Raw genomic sequence first — 20,640 nt, forward strand, 5'->3', positions numbered from 1 at the left:
CATAATCTCTCTCATTTTCATCAAATGTGTCTTCAAATGTGTGAGAGTATTTTATAGCCTCCAAAATTTTTAATTCTGAAGTATAGAAATGTATAATAAGAACTATATCATAACTATAATTGTTTTGGGACTTATATTCATAAATGCCACTAGTCATTTTATAGTTGAACTTGGAGGTCTTTATGGAAATTTCTAAAGACAGTCGTACATCATTACAAAACCAAAGTTCTACTAAGAGAACTGTAGTAAAGTCATTCAACTCATTTTTCGATAAGAAATTGAAAATATTCAATGTAATATCCCTTGTGGAATTGTTGTTTTTTCAAAGCGAGTGTATCCAAAACAACAAGGTCAGTATGAAAAATTGGTTGCAACTCACATGTAAAAGAGTTCAAAAGTGTTGACAAAAGATGAGGGCCCCAAAAATGACAACAAAATTCAAAATTTTTATCAACTTGTTGAACACTTGTTGATCCATTTATCATTCTGTCAAGGACTCCACATGCTTGCTGAGAAAGGGACTCTATCTTTGTATTACATGTTCCTTTGACATAAGTAGACCCCTCCACCGTGTTGCAAAAATTGGTAAATATGATATCATTAATTTCCTAATGCTCAAGAATGTTGAATGTTGTAAGAGTCATCTCATTCATGTTTTGATCATGAATTTGACAATATGTAACCATTGCATCCAATATTGTATTGTTGGTTTTCAATTTAGAAGATGGTCTCTGGAGAGAAGACCATGCTGTGGCATCATAGACTTGGACATATTGGAGAGAAGGGCCTTTGAATACTTCATGGTAAGTGTAGAAGTTCTTTATGACTGAGTAGATGTGCATGTAAGCTAGTAAATCAAGGCAAAAAGCATTTTCACCAATCTTCTCAAGTATCCTAAAAGGTCCATACCTGATGGGCTTTAGCTTTTTACCTTCACCTTGCCTCCTGTCCTTGTTGATATATAGCCAGACTTGGTCTCCAACTTGAAAACTATGCTCCATCTGATGTTTATCATGCCTAGCCTTGTACTTGGTCTGGCTCTTTTCCAGCTGTTCCTATACTGCCTGGTGGATCTCCTGGATCTGTTCAATGAACCTAGTTGCCTTGTCCACATCATTGTGTCCATCAACCATGGTATCTTTACCAAAGACAAAATCCAAAGGAGACCTTGGTGTGAAACCAAAGCAGGTCTCAAAAGGATATCTCTATGTAGAAGAGTGTTTGGCCCTGTTGTAAGCATGTTGCACATAACACAAGTGTTCATCCCAAAGCTTAGAATGTTTACTACAATATCCTCTCAGTAACTATATCACTGTCCTATTTAATACTTCTGTCTGGCCATCTGTTTCTCGATGAAAATATGTGCTTTTCTTCAACTTGGTGTCCCTCAGTTCCCATAGACTCAACCAAAACTTCCCCACAAATCGGGTGTCTCGATCAGATACAATGGAAGTGGGTAATCCAAAGTGAACCCATACATGTTCAAAGAACAATTTTGCAGTCTATTCAGCTGTGATCTGTTTACTACAAGGTATCAAAATACACATTTTTTTGAACCTGTCCACAACAACATATATATAATCATGATCTTTCCTAGATTTAGGCAGTCCTCCAACAAAATCCATGGAAACACTTTCCCAATGGTGAGAAGGAATTGGTAATGGAGTGTACAAGCTTAGTTTTCTATTGCTGGCCTTGCTTTTAGCACACATGGCACAACCTCTTACATATCTAGAAACTGTCTCATTCATTTTCCGCCAATAGCAGAATCTTTGCAGTTGTGCAACTATTTTACTTACCCCAAAGTGACCTGATATTAGAGAAGTGTGTGCTTCCCTAATTATCTCTATCCTCTCAATTTTGGGGAATGCAGAGTTTCCCACAATGGTATGAGATTCGGTCCTTTATATGATAGTCCAATTCTTCTACTCTTTTGCCTTGACTCAAAGTTGCATATACATCTTTGAAGTCCATATCCTGAGCATATTGTTCTATGTAGCTTTCATGTAGCACAAAATTATGCTTAAGTGTGGTAGATGCATTTATAATGGGTCTAGATAACATGTCTGCAACCTTGTTATGTATGCCCTTTTTATATCTGATGACTAAATGAAATTGTTGTAGAAACCCCATCCATCTGTAATGTCTTGATTGCTGCAACTTAGTTTGGGAGTGTAGATATTGAAGTGGTTGATGATTAGTATGTATCACTGTCTCTTTGCCCATTAAGTAATGTTTCCACTTTTTCACACTCTGAAATAATGCATACAATTCTTTATCATATATAGGATAGTTAACTACTACAGGATTAAAAGTCTCAAAATGATAACATATGGCTTTGTCGTGCTGCATCAACACTACTCCCATGGCATAGTCACTGACATCAGTTTGGATCTCAAATGGTCTTTGTAGATCTGGTAGTGCTAATACAGGTGTTGTACTAATTTTCTTTTTGAAGGTGTCGAAGGATTTATGATGTTTTCCTCCCCACTAAAACACCTTATTCAATCCTGTTAAAGCATGTAAGGGAGCTGCAACTGAGGAGAAGTTAGAAATGAACTTCCTCCAATATTTTTTTGCTTCTAAGAAGCTTCTCACTTCTGTAGTAGACTTGGGTTTAGGCTAGTTCACAATGACTACCACTTTAGAGGGATCTATTTTCAATTCACCTCCCCCTACTATATGACCCAAGTAGTTTAGAGATGTTTTGCCAAATTCACATTTTGAAAGTTTAACATAAAGTTTTTCTCTTTTCAAAACATCTAATGTCTGCTTAACATGCTTTAAATGTTCTTCCCACGTTTTACTAAAAATCATAATGTCATCCAGATACACAATAACAAAATCATCAAGAAAAGGTCTGAGTACAACACTCATTAATCTCATGAAAGTAGCAGAAGCATTAGTTAAGCCAAAAGGCATAACCAGCCATTCATACAATCCCTTCTTTGTTCTAAAAGCAGTATTACATGCATCTTGCTCTGCAACTCTGACCTGATCGTATCCATTGTGCAAATCTAGCTTGGCGAAATAAACAGCTTCTTTCAATTGATCTAAAAGATCATCTATGAAAGGAAGGGGATAACGATTTTTAATTGTTATCTTATTCAGTGCTCTGTAATCAATGCACATTCTCCACGGGCCATATTTCTTTCTCACCAAAATGATTGGTGACCCACATGGTGATGTTCTAGGCCTGATGAAGCCCTTCTCGAGCAACTCCTGCACCTGCTTCTTGATTTCAACATTCTCTAAAGCAGACAACCTGTACATCCCGATGTTAGGCAATGGAACATCTTGCTGCAAAATAATATCATGTACTATTCCATTTTTGGGTGTCAGACCTTTAGGTTCCTGAAACAAGACATCATACTCTGAAACAACCTTTTCTATATCAGCTTATTGTTCAGCATTACAACCCTCAAATACATTGGTTTTATCAGGTTCTTTTTCCTTTACAACCGTTAGTAAGAATTGTTTGCATGAATTTATCATTCTTTTCATCTGTCCTAAGTTTATGAGAGTATAATTATTCTTGAGCTTATGAGCTCTTACAAAGTATTCAATTCCATCTTTAACAAGTAGATACTTGTTCTTAGCTCTATAGAAAATAGCCTTTCTATCATACAAGTAATGACTTCCTAAAACAATTCCACATATATCCAAAGGATTTATGTCTAACTCAACCTCATCTACAAACGCTGACCCAAAAGAAAACTTGAGTTTGCACTGTCTAGTCACTTGTAGTTGTGCTTTATCATTCAACCATCCTAATGGGTATGGTTTCTTGTGAGGTGTGGTTGCTAATCCCAATTTCTTTACAATTGCTTCAGAAATAAAATTTACTTGTGAGCCACTATCAAACAAAGTATCAATCTTTTGATTTTTGGAAATAACTCAAATATGAAAAAGCTCATGTCTTTTTCTCTCATTTTCTTCATCAATAACAGATTGAGCAGAATTACTAGTAGATGCATCAGAATTCTTACCTTTTATACCTGTGGCTGCTATAGTTGTTTCATCTCCCGAGTCTGACCCCAAATCTTTATGAATAGCTATAGCTGTCTTCTTCTTCTTGCCCTCGGACTCCTTAGGTCTCAGCTCTGGATGCAGAATCCAACAATTCTCATCATTATGCCCCTCCTTTTTACATTGAGTGCATGAAGCTTTGGCTTTCTGTGTAGTTTTAGCCTTCCTTTCTTTCCACTTCTATTTTCTTTTCTCCTTGCTCTTGCTTATAATGTGTTGGGATGGTCCCCCAACTTCTGGATTTCCATTCTTTCCTCTAGCTTCTAGATGTGTAGCTTGTATAGATACCTCATCTATACTAGTGGGATTAAACATGAGGATGGCATGCCTCATGTAGCTATGTAGACCACCAATGTACTTCAAAAGAGTCTCTGGTGAGTCTAGTGAGATACCCAACATCAATGCTCTCTTTCTGAATTCTTGAGTATACCCTTGCACACTTTGCCCTTTCAACTGTCGAAGAGTTTTCCAACTCATCATGGTTTGTTGCATGTAGGCCAATGGATAGAACTACTTTTTGATTGCAGAAACAAATTCATTCCAGACAGATATGGTCTTGCCATGCCTTTTAATATCAGCATGGGTTCTGCCTTCCCACCAAACCAAGGCAGTGCCTCGTAGGCGTAGGCTTGCCAGCTGAATATTACTCTTGTCTGACTTTATGTTCTGGACCCTACAATACACAACAATTTGTTTAATCCAATTGTCCAACTTTTCAGCATTTATCTCTCCATCCTATATAGGAAAATCAAATTTAAGATCTAGCTTAATCAAAGATGCTTTCTTATTATGCACAGGTCTATTAGGAGGTGTGAGAAAGCTTTTCTCTTTCCCCTTTCCTTTGGAGTGGTCATGGAAGTGAGACTCATCTTCCTCTTTATCTTGTTTAGAGCCTGATGAATCTTCCACCTTTTGCTTTCTAAAGTCTCTATACATTTCTTCAACCATAGACTTTATAGCTAGGAAACTCTCTATGAATTGAGGGTCTGGCCCTACAGAACCTTCCTCTGACATTGTCTTTCAAGGATAGACTCTCCCAATTTTGGGATTAGTTTCCACCAACTCTCCTTATCGTAATTTGAGCTTTGATCTTGTGAGCATTCACAACTAAACCAACACAAGCTTGTCTAACCTTACAGCCTAGAGCTCTCATACCACTTGATCTGATATTCACCCTATGAATGATATCAGTTAAAGATTTATTAAACTAAGGTATTACAGACGCATGTGCTGGTGTGTGTTCTGTGTTATTGAAGCAACGGATTGATTAGATTGCCAATACACATACAATAAAATGGAAAGACATCAGAGAAATATGGTAAGCAAGCATAAAGACACAAGAAATTTTAATAAGGAGTTCACCCTATTCTCCAGGGCTACATCTTTGGTCCAACTTTCAGTGGTGGCCTTGTTTTATTGCACCTTTAAGTAGAGAAATTACAATGCAGGGACTCAATGTGAGTTCTCCTAAAGTAGGTTTTCTTGGCAGGGTGGTTCTTGGATTCCCCAAGCCACTGTAGTACATAGACTCTTCTTCTTCCTACGAGCTTTGTGACCTTTTGGTCTACAATGGAAAGAGCCAAATTTGATGCTCAGTCTAGATAGATTCCTCTATGGGATGGCTTGAATCTTCAAGCTCTCTGGTGCTCGATGCTGCCGCTGGTCAGCTCGGCCCTCTGTCTCTTCTGCTTTGCTTTACTGTTCTCTATGTTCAGTCCTCTTCTCTAGGTTCACTGTTCCCTTCTTTATCTCTCGACTTCTGAGTGATTTCACTGTGTATCTTGTCATTGTTCATGACCTTTAGCCATTCGTTTCTAAGATTGTTCGGTTGCTCTTCCGCCTCTATCGATTCACCTTCTGCAGCTACACTTGAAGTTCCCTGTTCAACATCATCATGAACACTTAGGGAGTGGCCACTTGTCCTCCTCTAAACGGCGCTAGCCTACTTCATCGGTTCATTTCTTCAGTTACATCGTGTATTCATTCTTCCTCCACCGTGGCAGTCATACGGATTCCAAATCCCTTCTAGAATGTGGTGTATTCCTTTGTCGATTATGCTTCCCCATCAAGCACGATCTTAGCCGTCCAATCTAGGGCCTCCAGATCTGACGCCGTATGCATGTTTCACACGGTTGACTTATTCGACCGATAGCACGCGATCAACGGTGGTTTTCTCTCACCTCCACCTGCAACGCATCAATCGATGTATGGAATCACTCCGCTCTTGTCCAAAACCTCTTACCACTCAAGGGTACCCCGATCAATACCCTTGGTTTTCCAGAGTGCGGGTCCCACCTTGCACGTTTAGTGCTTTTCCTTTTCCACCCACGGTCCTCCGGTTCCCCCAAACTACCGAGTGCTCAGGCTTTTCCTCCATGGCCCTGTTCACCCAGCGATGCATGATTAGCGCTAAGCACTAATCACGCATCAAATTCCACCTCCATTTCCCATTCCGGGGCTCCCAAGGGATACTTTGACCTCCTGCACAGTCTCCATGGGCCTTAGTTAATGAGCTTTGATTGAGGTCCTTATCGTTCCAGGTTGGATGCCATTGCCACTGGTTCAGGGTGTTTTTTATCACTGTTTTGGATTTCTTTAGAGATTTGTTTGACCTGATACAGTCATGGTTCTTTGACAGTCTTCTATGGATCCAATTTGGATTAGTTACTACTATATTCAATGCTAACCCTAAAATTCATGAATGGTATATGTTGAACTAGTCTGATGATTTATTATCTATGTTGTTTATAATCAAGGTAATAATGAGAACCAACACCTTCCACAAAAAGAACAATTATCATGAAGTATATGGAAAGTGAACCAAATGGTAGCATACCCTCCTAGTGGAATTATGTCTTTCATAGTTGAATATTACCTTGTAATTGAGTCACAAGTGTAATCACTCAATCAAATGTTGTATACATACCATTGTCATTATGGAACTAGATTGGTAAGCCTAATAATAAATGTTATGTTAATTTATAAATAATATTAAATACTTGTTGCGTAGCAATGACATGGTACATTAATTAGAACCACTCTAGATCCATCTTAATTCTGAATTTGTTAAATGTTGAGAGGGATCAAATAATTTGGTATGCAAACATTTCTTCAGGTTTTGCACTAAAAAAAGAGGTTTTCACTTCAAAAGATTTGACCTCTCTCAATAATTGATAAATTATTTAGGCTAATATGTTAAAGATTTAAATAGCCGAAATTCACATTGCATTAATTATGAAATCAATAGAGATAGAAGATCGAAGTTTGAATTGTGGTCTCGTAGCTCAGTTGGTTAGAGCATTGGTCTTGATACTAATCAACTGGGAGAGCGAAAATGTTCTGGGCTCTGATGTGGCCACAGGCGGGTAGGTGGCGAGTGTGTATCCCTGCACCTGCACAGAGAAAAAACATAAATTAATTACTATTATTCGGGTATATGCAATAGCTCTTACCCTACCTCAACGACCTGCCAACATCCGTTTGCTGTGCTCGGTCAACTATCTTCCTAGCTGTTTTGGTGGCAGTTTCCATTAATGGAAGTGATGGATATCGAAGAGGAGGTCCTTGATTATTCCCAGGATCCGTTCGAAGGACAAACCATCTTTGGTAGTTGTAGCCCTAACCCTAGCATAGACAGATCTACTCCTCCTCACCCGAACTCTTCACCGATTGTTGCGCTCCTGGGATCTACGGCCTCATCGCTGCGCATAGGATCTCTCTCCTTGGAAACCTCAGGTCTCGATTACCCCCCACTCTCCCTTGGTACGCTTGATCTCCTCACTGCTATTATGCCTCCCTCAATTGATTTCGATCCACTCCCCATCCATAACCCGGTGCCTCCCTAGAGCTCGCCCCATCGAGTTTCTATAAACCCTAACTCCCTCCCATTGGGATGCTTCAACTCGCTAGTCATAAAATCTAAAGTGACGACTCCCCTGAAGGATGTGGGATCTGATCCATTGACGAAACACCCATCAGCACCAAGAATAAGGAAGAGAAAATTTAAGTGCGTGAAGATGTCTGCAAAGGACCTTACTGTCACTTTCTATGAGGAAGGGTTTACTCAGCAACCAGGCTCACAAATTGGGTAAAAGAGATATGGGGCAGAATTCTTTAGGAGCTCCCAGAGGTACAGAGCCTAGCTCGGGGTTGGCTTGCCCTATATTTTTTGAAGGCTAAATATACTGACCTGATCCTTGCCAAATAATGGCACATAGAGATGGCACTAGTCCTCCTCAAGCACTGGTCACCGCTATTTGATCCAGAACGGGAACAAATTGGAGTAGGACCTATCTCGGTATGATTACCAGGTCTTCCATTACAATTCTAGTCTAAAGCGGTGTTTATTAGGATTGGAAATGCCCTTGGGACGTATTTGGAATATGATAAGACATATGTTAAGACAAAAAAATAGGCGCTGGCAAGAATATTGGTTCACTTGGACACAAGGGAGGGCCTGGAAGAGAAGATTACCCTGAAATGGAGGCATTACACCAAGATACAGATCTTGGATTATGAGGGTGTTCCGTTCTGTTGTTGAATGTGCCATAAGGTAGGGCATGTATTCAAGGAATGCCCTCTGCTCACGAAATCTGATGAATCCCTCGACTCACCATTGTCTCTAAAAGGGAAAGTTCTTGTGTCGGCATCCCGAGCTCCAGTGTCGGCATCGCGCATAAGCACTCCAGTTGCAAAGAATTTAAACTTGGGTGAATTTTTGAAGGAGTCGGTAGAAGCCAATAGGCCACCCTCACCCCCTCTAACACGGGCAAGACCTGCAACCACTGTGGAGATGGCGTGGAAATCAGGTACATCTCCTTCCTCTCCTCTAATTTCACATTCAGCGTGATTATCACTTTCCGTTGATGCACCTTTGGATGTATATGCACCTCTGGTTACTTGTGCAATTTCCTTCCCCCTTCCCTTCATTGCATCCTCCTCTCCTACTATCCATTCCAGTCCATCCTCAATAGGGGTTTCGGCCTCGACCTACTCGCTTATGTCTCACTCCTACAACCTTCGATCCAGGTTCATGTCACGGTCTGACTTGCATATAGGGCTGAGGTTGGCCTATCCTGGACCCCCTGCCCAATCTTCCCGGGGGCGTAAATCCTACCTGTCCAAGGCCATTCAGAAAGTTGGTGCTGAGGTAGCATCGGGCAAGAAATCCACCATGGAAGGGGTACTTAGAGCTTTGCAAACCCCAGAGGGGGTTCCACCATGAAATGCCTCTCCTTTAATTGTAGAGGTCTGGCTAGTACCTCCAAAAAACTAGCCATGCAGAGGTTGATTGAGAATGATCCCATTGATATCATTTTACTACAAGAGACCTTGGGCAACACAGATTCTATTAAGCATACCCTATCTACCCTTCGACCTGGATGCCATGCACTGGATGCCATTGGTAGGGTTGGAGGCTTAGCCATCGGTTACAATCCTCAGATCATAAATGTATTTGCCACTTGGGGAGGAGTGGGCTTCATAGGCATGGATTTTTTCTCGGCTGAGCTAGGGAAGACCCTGAGGATTATCAATGTATATGGCCCCTACCAGAGGAGAGAGGAATTCTGGCAGCATTTTCTCAGATTAAGCTCGACAGCTATGGATCAAATTATCATAGGGGGCAATATTAACTTCTCCATGGGATATGGGGAATCCTGGGGAACACAAGCCCAAGTTGACCCCTTGTCTAATTTCTTCAAAGACATTCTGGAACAACACCATCTTGTTGATATCCCTGTGAACAAGCCTATGCCTACCTGGAGGATTTGGAGGGTAGGGGATGCTGCCTTGGCTAGGAGACTCGACAGATTCATGATCAAAATCCCCCTGCTTTAGAGATTAACCAGATACAGACAATGGGTGGGGGCAGGGCGAATATCTAACCATTCTCCTATTTATCTGGAGATTCTGGGATCTGATGTCAAGTCAAAGGCACCCTTCAAATTCAATCATGTCTGGCTCCATGATGAGGAGTATACTAGAATGGTTAAGGACTTTTGGGTCTCCCACCCTATATCTAATGACATATTAGCGGCGGAGGGTTTCTGCCAAAATATCTCTCAGCTTAAGCATCTAACATGGCTTGGGCAAAGTAAAAGAAGGTTAAGGATGATCAGAAGATTTTGGCCATTGAAGCTGAGTTGGAATTAGTGATGGACGAAAGGAATCTTGGCTTAGCCTCAGCAGAAGAGAAGATCAAGCTAATTGAGCTTGAGAAGTAGAAAGACAAGATCCTTAAGGAAAGGGAAGAATCATGGAGATTGAAGAGCAGGGCCATTTGGTTAAAGGCAGGAGATGACAACACCAAATTTTACCAAAATTTTGCCAAGGGAAGGAAGACTTCTAATACGATCTGGAAAATGCCCCTTCCTGATGGAGAGCATGCAGACAATTTTCAAAAACTCTCCAGATTGGGCACCTCACACTTTCAGAATCTGTTCAGAGCTCCCTATGAGGCCAATCTAGCAGATATCATTCATGTGGCTGGACTCTTCCCTCACTTTTTAGGTGAGGAAGAAGCAAATGAATTGACTTCACCTATCACTCTGGATAAACTTGAGGGGGTATTAAAGTGGTTTAAGAAGGATAATAGCCCGGGACCAGACGGGTGGTTTATAGAATTCTATTTGGCTTTTTATGATCTATTGGCTTTGGATCTTCTTCAAGTTGTGTAGGAATGCTGATCATCTAGTAGGTTATTCAATGCTATCAACTCCACCTTCATAGCCCTCATCCTTAAGTCTGATTCCCTTGCCTCCTTTGATGATTTCTGACCCTTTTCCCTCTAGAATTGCCTCTATAAGATTATCTCGAAAATCATTGCCAATCATATCAGACCTATCCTTTCTCAGCATATCCTTCCTAAACAATTTTCTTTTCTTGAAGATCGCTAGATTCATGAAGTGATTGGCACTACTCAAGAAGCCATTCATTCCATCCAATCCTGCCAACTAAAAGGTATCATTCTCAAAATTGACCTAGCCAAGGCCTTTGACTGGGTGGACTGGACTTATATCAAAATGTTTCTTATTGACCTGGGCTTCCCCCTCTCATTTACCAATTGGATAATGGCTTGCATAACAACCCCCTCCTAAAGTCTGCTCATTAATGGATCTGCCTCTCCTTTCTTCCATGATGAAAGGGGTCTTAGGCAGGGCTGCCTGCTCTCACTGCTCCTCTTTCTGCTTGTTATGGAATGTCTGAGCAAACTCATCTATCATGAAAAGAAAAATGGTAGATTATCAGGCTTGTAGATTATTGATCAGTGTTACCTGACACATCTCCTATTTGTAGATGATGTCATCATTTTTTTGGACGGAAGTATATGGGATTTGATCACCCTTGATAAGATCCTTGCCTCTTTCTACAGAGTGACCGGTATGGTGGCAAACCTCTCAAAATCAACTATTTCCCAGGCTTTCACTTCTGCTCAAGAATCCAAGCTAGCCTTGCATTGGTTCCCTTATAGGCCTCGACCTCTAGATCAGGGTTTCAAATATTTGGGGTATTGGATCAAGCCTTTGGGACACATGATAGCAGACTAGACTTGGCTAATTTCCAAATTTGAGAAAAGGATCTCGCACTGATGCCATCGCCTTCTATCTAGACCAGGAAGGCTGGTGCTCATCAAATCAGTATTGAAGGCCACGCCTATATTCTGGATGGCTTTAGCATGGATACCTAGAGGTATACTTGCCCGTCTCAAGCAAATATGTAGTAGATACCTCTGGAATGGAGGGCAGGACAAGCGAATTTTTGCATGGATTAGCTGGGACAATATTGATATGCCTAAGAAGTGGGGAGGTTGGGGCCTAAAAGATCTATCATACTTTGCACATGCCTTGGCTACGAAAATGGGATGGACTTTGCTTACCAAGCAAAATCTATGGTCATCTATCTCATACCATAAATACATATGGCCCTTACAAGTCATGGATTGGATCCAACTGCCTAGCTGGAATAGAATAGGTATTTCATCGGTGTGGAAAGCCCTATTGAACTCGGTTCCCCTCATCCACAGTCATCTTACATGGAGAATCAATGATGGAACTAGTGCTCGCATTGGCATGGATCCATGGACAGGAGGAGGAGGGAGATGTTATCTCCCTTGTGATCTTTTTCAATTACTTGATCAACAGAATATTAGAGTAATAGCTCACATTGCAGACCAGGAGAATTCATCCATATTCACACAAGCATGGAAATTGGTAGCACAGTTAAATTTTCCTCCTGTATAGCATCAAAATTGGGAGGATTACACGAATGCTCTGAGTAAATCCCATATTCGCATTAAAGATGGACCAGACAAACTCATGTGGAACAAGGATGAATCTAGTTATTACTCCCCCAAGGAAGGCTACCTGTGTCTGATTAATTACAAAAAACCAAAAATAACTCAGAGCTGGTGGAAGATCATCTGGCAATTAAAGACTCCACCTTGGACAAAACTATTTTTCTAGTGTATACTCTGGAAGAAGGTCCCTACTGGGGAATCGCTTATGCACAGGTCTGTGCATGGTCCCACCTGGTGTATACTCTGTAAACAGCACTGTGAATCGACCACTCATTTTTCTTACTTGTGGAACCACAAAATAGATATGGAAGGATGTGGCTGGGGAAATCAGTTTCGCGGGTGCATGGGAGGGTGAAAACATCATAGCTGCTTGGGAGGCTTGGAATCAAGCACACTCTGGAACAAATCACACATGTCTTCCTCTCATCATTTGCTGGGCTATTTGGCTAGCTAGGAACAAAATGATCTTCGAAAATGGCTCAATTCGATGGCAAGTTGTTATTGCCAAAATCGTTGCAGCATATCATGAATTGCCTAAATATACTCCTCCTCATTCTCGCAGGCCATCTACCCCCGAATCCATAGATCACTCCATACCATGGGCATTTTTCGATGGAGCTACTCAACAACAGGGATGTTGGGGGGGATTTATACTATATCTAACAGATCAACATCATTACAAAGTCAAGATGGGATTAGGAATAGGAACAAACAATTTTGTTGAACTCATAACTCTTCACCATCTTATGCATTTTGCATTAAATCATGATTGTAGAGACTTACAAATATATGGGGACTCAAATATTATTATTAATTGGATCAATCTGAAAACTAGATGTCACACACACTGATCTGGATTTAAACAAGAATGCAAAAAATTATAGAGATAACCATCAACACAGATATGCAGTGGAAATAATACTTCATTTCATTAATGTAAAATACTGAAATATGCTTACAAATAGTAATGGAAATGAACCAGCTAGGGTGATGGTAGCTTATCTCTGAGAAGAGATGTGGCGGCTACATGCCTCTGAACTGTGTTACAATGAGGCTTGAAGGCCTATTTATTGTTGAGAAATAATGTAAAACCCTTCACATCCAAAACCTAACCCTAGAAGATGAAACGCCAAATTGTGGGCCCTGTTTGGGTAAATTGGTACATCAATTTCCTAAGGTCATAAATTTGGCATACGATATTTGTTTGATGCGTACAATAGCTCATTAGAAATATCTATCCAAGCACTATCCTAGATTTCCAAAAAAACGTCGTTTACAGCCTCAAAACAGCTCTAGAAGTTCAGGAACCGAAAAAATGCTAAAAATAGTAATTTGTGCTACAAATAAGGAAACTGAAAAGCTGAAAGAGACAGTTGTGGGGGTCAAAATTGGATAGGTGGGTGGCCACCAACATCCACTTGGATCATTCCTCCCCCCTTAGGAAGCAATGGTCCCCATTTCATTGAGTTCCTCCATCTGATGAACGTGGTCCCTGGTGAGTTGTTCTACAATCTTGGATGTGTCCAGTAATGGTGGGAAGCATGGTCAAGGGTAGTACACATTAAATACTTGGTGTGGGCAAAGGAATGGAGGAATGTTGTGCTCCAAAGCATTATTTTCCATAGCCTTAGTAATGGTGTAAGGACCATGTCAGCGTGGTCGAAGCTTTTGATGGGCTCTTGTAAGGCATTCTTTATGCAGATGCAACCAGACTTTGTTGCCCACCTGAAGCTTGTGTGGTACCCCTGTGGGTGAGGAGAAGTTGTTCCTATGTTCTGTCATGACCGTATTCCTTTGCTATTGCTACTACATGGAGGAACCCTTTGTGGGGGTCATGGATGTAGCAATGATCTTCCCCTTACTTTGGGAGCGAACCAGACAGAAAATAAATTTCCTAGTCCGTGAGATGAGCTTGATGCCTTTCTTAGCAGTGATCAAAGAGGTGGCGGTAAGTGGGGCTACCTCTGGTATCTTGTATAATGAATCACCCAAAGAAATAATGACAGCGCGAGGCCTTAACTCAAACAAAGCATGTTGCCTCCACAAGTATGGCTGGCCTAATAGTACATCACAAACATCTAGAGGTGTAACATCACACAGTACCTCGTCTGTGAAGGGCTTGATGCTGTAGGGAAGGTGGCACTATTAGCGGACTTCGAGATATCGTCCTTCATGAAGCCACCTGATACTGTACAGTTGTGGGTGTGGTGTAGTTGGTAGGCCTAACTGCTTCACGACCTCTGCTGAAATGAGGTTCTTTTGGCTGCCACTGTCGACAATGAATTGCAGTGGCAAACCCTTCACCCACATCTGTGAGTGGAAAAGACGTTCCCCCTCCTCTAGATCTTCGAGTTCATTCTTCTGGATCTTGGCAGTGGCAACAATAGCATTGGGCTCTGCATCAGTGATCTGCTTCCCTTTGCCATTCCCCTTGTCAGGTTCTGGCTCAGGATCGGAACATGCATCTAATTCGAAAGCCTTCAACTTGGCCACCAGCGACTGCTTGGTCCGACACTCACTTGTGTTATGAGTGGGACTCTTGTGGAACTCACACCACTTTCCTGTGTCCTTCTTCAGCTTCATGGTGTTGTTCATTTCTTGCGGCTTTCACGGGTTGTCTTGGGTCGCCCCACCTTGGCTTTGTCCTTTGGGCTTCGGATTTGTAGATCCGAAGTCTCGCTTCTTCTGTTTGAACTTTTGTTCGATTTTGATAGCGTATCGGTACGCCATGCCAAGTGAGGAGATGTTCAGGAACTCCATCTCTTCCTGGATGTATCTATGTAGGCATCCCTGATATTTGAGTACCAAATGTAGCTCAGAGTCCTTGATACCCAACTGTGTGCGAAGGGTATGAAAAATGTTTGTGAATTTTGGCACATCTTGGTTTCGTCCTTGCCGCACTATGGTCCATTTGATGTATTTGTCCTCATAGCTTTTTACAGGGTAGTACTGCTCCTTGACGGCATCTCGGAATGAATCCCAAGTGGGTGAAGCTGAAAATAGTGAGCCTGTACTTTCATTCTTCTGCTCGCAGTAGGTTTCCCACCAGCCCTTGACGTGGGGGGCTGCTTTGAGAAGAGCGAAAACAATCTTTTCCCGACTTGAAAATTCATGAACAGAAAAATAACCCTCTAGCAGATTTAACCATTTACCTATGGCATCTGCGTCTATCTAACCCTCGAATATGTGGATTTCAAAATTAACTTGTACCTTAAACTATGTGGCATTTCCAGAGTAGCTGTTGGAAGCCGATGCGTTCCCTCTGGATAGCCGCTGAAGGATCTGCGCAAAGTTGTCCATCATCGCATTCCTTTGTTGCTCGAGGGCTTCTTCAAGCAAGATTCTGATAGGATCTCCTGCCCCCTCGTCTTTCTTCTCATCCGCCATGGGAGGCCGTCGGGATTTTTGAGGCTGGTCTTGTAAAGGTTCGACCAAATCAAGCCCTAACTCCTTATATCTTGACCTCGTTGGGGACATGCAAAGAAAAATAGAGAAAAAGCAGACAGCTCTGATACCACTGATCTGCATTAAAATAGGAATGCAACAAATTACAGAGATAACTATAAACACAGATATGCAGTGGAAATAATACTTCATTTCATTAATGTAAAATACTGAAATATGCTTACAAACGGTAATGGAAATAAACCAGCTAGGGCAATCGTAGCTTATCTTTGAGAAGAGATGTGGCGGCTACATGCCTCTAAACTATGTTACAATGAGGCTCAAAGGCCTATTTATTGTTGAGAAACAATGTAAAACCCTTCACATCCAAAACCTAACCCTAGAAGATGAAACACCAAATTGTGGGCCCCATTTGGGTAAATTGGTACATCAATTTCCTGGGGTCATAACTTTGGCAAACAATCTCTATTTGATGCGTACAATAGCTTGTTAAAAAGATCTATCCAAGCATGACCCATGTTGCCCCTAGATTTCCCAAAAAACATCATTTAGGGCCTCAAAACAGCTTTGGAAGTTCAGGACCCGAAAAACTGCTAAAAATAGTAAATTGTGCTACAAATAAGGAAACTGAAAAGCTGAAAGAGACAGTTGTGGGGGTCCAAATGGGATAGGTGGGTGGCCATCAACATCCACCTGGATCACATACACACTCTTAAATATTCTGGATGAAGTTATTCATCTCAAATCACAGTTTAATAACATCATTGTTCATCATATCTATAGGGATCATAATCACAGTGCCGACATATTATCCAAGGAAGCCACGCACCTGCCAGGAGGACAGTGGATAATCCATGAATAAAGGATCATCTCTCACTACCAGTACTACCGTAGGCCTTATATAGACCGAATCTACCCTCGGGTGGATGACCACTGATTTTTTGAAGAACTGTCGAGTATATATGATGGCGTATATAATCTAGTTTTTATTTATGAATAGCATCCTGCAAGGTGCAATTATGTTTTTATATAGAATACTGATCACAGCATCATCCTGCGCGATGATTTTTTGATTTCTTGATACAGCATCATCCTGCGTGATGATTTTTTGTTTTTTGACACAGACATGTACAAGAACGGTTTTGTAGATATTATAGTGATGGATGAAATCCGCATATGCGGAAGATGGGGAGTTAAATAGCCTTTTGTCCTAGAACTTCCCTCTCATTTAGCCACAGCATGTGAACAAACCATCACATTGCTGGCTAATTTCAGATGCTCCTGCATCAGAATCACAGGGAAGAAAAGAATCATCCCTCAGAATTTTAGTGTTTAGTCCATACTTCTACAACTCTACTGTTGTCAACCAACTAGCATCCTCCACTGGTTTTCCTTTCCGTTTGACTATATATTTAAAATAAACCCGTCCTCTAGTTCTTTTGGATACTCTTTTCTCCAAAACAACTTCCACCACTTTCTTAACTGTCTTTGGCATTTGTTCTTCCTAGTTCAAAGTTTGAATTTCATCTTTTGTAGCTTCCTTCTATAGCTCTATCTCTATCTCTTTGTATGGATACAAATCTGCAACATTGAAGATAGGTGATATTCCAATCCCTTCTGGCAATTCAATTTCATAAGCATTAGTTGAAAACATTCTTACAATTCTACATGGTCGTATCTTTTTCATTTTTAGTTTATTGTAAATCTTAGTAGGAAATCTTTCTTTCCTCAAATACACCATCACTAAATCTCCCACTTGGAATTCTTCCTCTCCTCCTTTCATATGAGCTTGTTGTTTGTATTTTCCACTACTTTCCAACAATCTACCTTTTACATATTCTTGTAGTCTCTGCATCTGCTTTGTAAACTCTTCAGCTTTTGCACTTCTTGTCTCCTGTTTACCCAAATTTCTAAGCTCATACACACCTCTTGGGTTCATCCCAAAAACAATCTAAAATGAAGTCATTCCAATACTTTGGTTTGGAGTGTCATTATCAACAAACTCATCCTGAGCTAGTGTTAAATCCCACTGCTTTCTATTTTTATACGCTAAACATCTCAATATGTTTCCCAAGTTTCTGCTTACCACTTCGGTCTGTCCATCTATTTTAGGATGGTATACTAAACTGATACTAAGGTTAGCACCTAAGTTTCTTCCAAATAGTTCTCCATAAATGCCCTACAAACTTTGTATTCCTATCAGACACAATACTTACAGGAAATCCATGCAATCTCATAATTTCTGAAAAAAACAGATTAGCAATATGTGTTGCAGCACTAGTCTTCTTACATGCAATAAAATGTGCCATCTTGGAAAATCTATCTACCACAATGTAAATGGAATCATTCCCTCTTTGAGTTTTAGGTAACCCCAAAACAAAATCCATGCTAACTGCATCCCATGGTCGATTTGGTATTGGCAATGGCTGGTACAATCCTGTATTCTGGCTTCTCCCTTTAGCGTGCTGACATATACTGCACTTCTCAACAAATCTCTTAACATCAGTCTGCACCTTTGGCCAATAGTAAAAAGAATTTATCCGAGCAGAGGTTTTGTCTTGTCCAAATTGACCAGATAATCCTGCACTATGTTTCTCCTTTATTATGTTTTCCCTCATAGAACATTTGGGAATGTATAACTAGTTGCCTTTAAACAATAAACCTCCTTGGATAAGATAATCTGACCACCTACTTTTGTTATGAACTATTCGATTTTGTATTGTTGTATAAATATATTTGAAATCTGCATCATCTTTATACATTTAAACCATTTTTTCAAATCCTACAACATCAAATTTTAATTCTTGCACAATGAAATCTACCCTTCTTAAAGCATCAACAACTTTTTTCAACTTACCACTTGTGTGTTTTATCATAAAAGTAAAGCTCTGCAAAAACTCTACCCACTTGGCATGTTTCTGGTTCAATTTTGGCTGGTCATTTATGAACTTTAATGCATGATTGTCATAATACAATATAAACTCCTTTGGTAGAAAATAATGTCTCCATTTTTTTAAGGCTTGTACAATAGCATAAAAATTTTTATCATAAGAAGAATACTTCTTCTTAGCTTCATTTAATTTCTCACTGAAGTATGATATTGGTCTCTATTCCTAACTCAAAATTGCTCCAATTACAACTCCACTGGCATCTATTTCAACTTGAAATACTTTTTCAAAATCAATTAAAGCTAAAACTAGTTTCTTTGTGATTTTCCTCTTCAGCAACTTAAAATTCCTGCCTACTACTTCTGTCCACTTGAATGGATGATTAGTCTCCTTGATTGTTTCAAGAATTGGTGCACAAATCTGACTAAAACCTCTAATAAATTTCCTATAAAAACTTGCAAGACCATGAAAAATTCTTACCTCAAATATATTCCTTGGAATAGGCTAGTTCCAAATTGCTTGGACTTTTTCTGGATCCATTTTCAACCTTTCTTTAGAAACTACAAATCCCAAGTAAATTAATTCTTCTTTCATGAAACTACATTTCTTCATATTTATGAGTAGCTTATCTTTATGTAGAGTTATTAAAACCAATTTAAGATGTTCTAGATGTTCTTCTTTACTTCTACTAAAAACTAGAATATCATCGAGATAAACAATAACAAAATTACCTACATATTCCTTCAAGCCTTCATTAATCAATCTCATGAATGTGCTAGGTACATTAGTGAGTCCAAAAGGCATCACTAACCACTCACGCAACCCATTGTTTGTTTTAGATGCAGTCTTCCATTCATCTTCTTCTCAAATTCTTATTTGATGATATCCACTCTTCAGATCTATTTTAGTAAAATGCTTTGACCCACTCAAACAATCCATCAAATTATCCATGCATGGTAAAGGAAACCTATACCTGATAGTGATCTTGTTTATGGCACTAGAATCCATACACATACGCCATTCACCTTCTTTCTTTGGACTAAGTATCGTTGGTACAACATATGGACTGAGACTCTCTCTGATTGCTCCCTTATCCATCACTTCTTGCACTTGTTTTCCAACTTCTGCATTCTCTTGAGGAGTTAATCTGTATACTGCTTTGTTTGGAAAACTTGCTCCTAGTATTATATCAATATGATTACTAATACTCCTGATTGGTGGCAATGCATTTGGCAACTCATCCATAATAATATCAGCAAAATCATTCAATAGAGTTTTTATTTCTTCAGGTAAATAATCTAAGTTTGTGGAAGTTAAAATTACCTTAGGTCTCCCTATGACAGCAAAATGCATTTCTTCACCTTTTCCAACCTCTTGCAACAACTTCTTTCCACTCATCAACATAACACTGTTTCCAAGTGCTCCTTTGTCAGCTTCGTCCTTCAATGGTAGTAGTGTATCTTTATTTCCATCCTTCTCCAGAGGATAAGTATTTTTCCTCCAATCATGAATAGTTTTCCAATCAAACTGCCAAGGTCTTCCCAACAATACATGGCATACATCCATTGGCATTACATCACACAATATCACATCTTTATAAGTACCAATCTGTATCTCTACCTTGCATTGTTCTGTCACAATAATCTGATGTCTTTTCTGCAACCATGACACTTTGTAAGGAGTAGGGTGTACTGTCTTCACTAATCCTAGCTTGTCCAATATCTATGTAGAAACAAGGTTATCAGTGCTTCCACTGTCAATTATAACTTTACGACATTTACCTTGGATTTGCATGTGGTTATGAATAAACTCTTCCTCTGAGCTGGTTCTCTAGTCTCTTTCTCTGCCTTGAGCAATACCCTTTTCAACAACTGGGATTCTCCTATTTCAAGGGATTCTTCCCTTTCTATAATTTGAGGTGTTTCTTCCTTTGCCTTAGCCACATTCACATTCCTCTGACTTGTTGTTCTATTATGAGGACAGTCCCATGATCCATGTCCCCATTCTCCACATGTGTAACAC

The sequence above is a fragment of the Pinus tabuliformis genome, chromosome 3_1, assembly GCF_031772625.1.
Source record: "Pinus tabuliformis cultivar Carrire ecotype Pingquan chromosome 3_1, CPIR1, whole genome shotgun sequence".
Lineage (NCBI taxonomy): Eukaryota > Viridiplantae > Streptophyta > Pinopsida > Pinales > Pinaceae > Pinus > Pinus tabuliformis.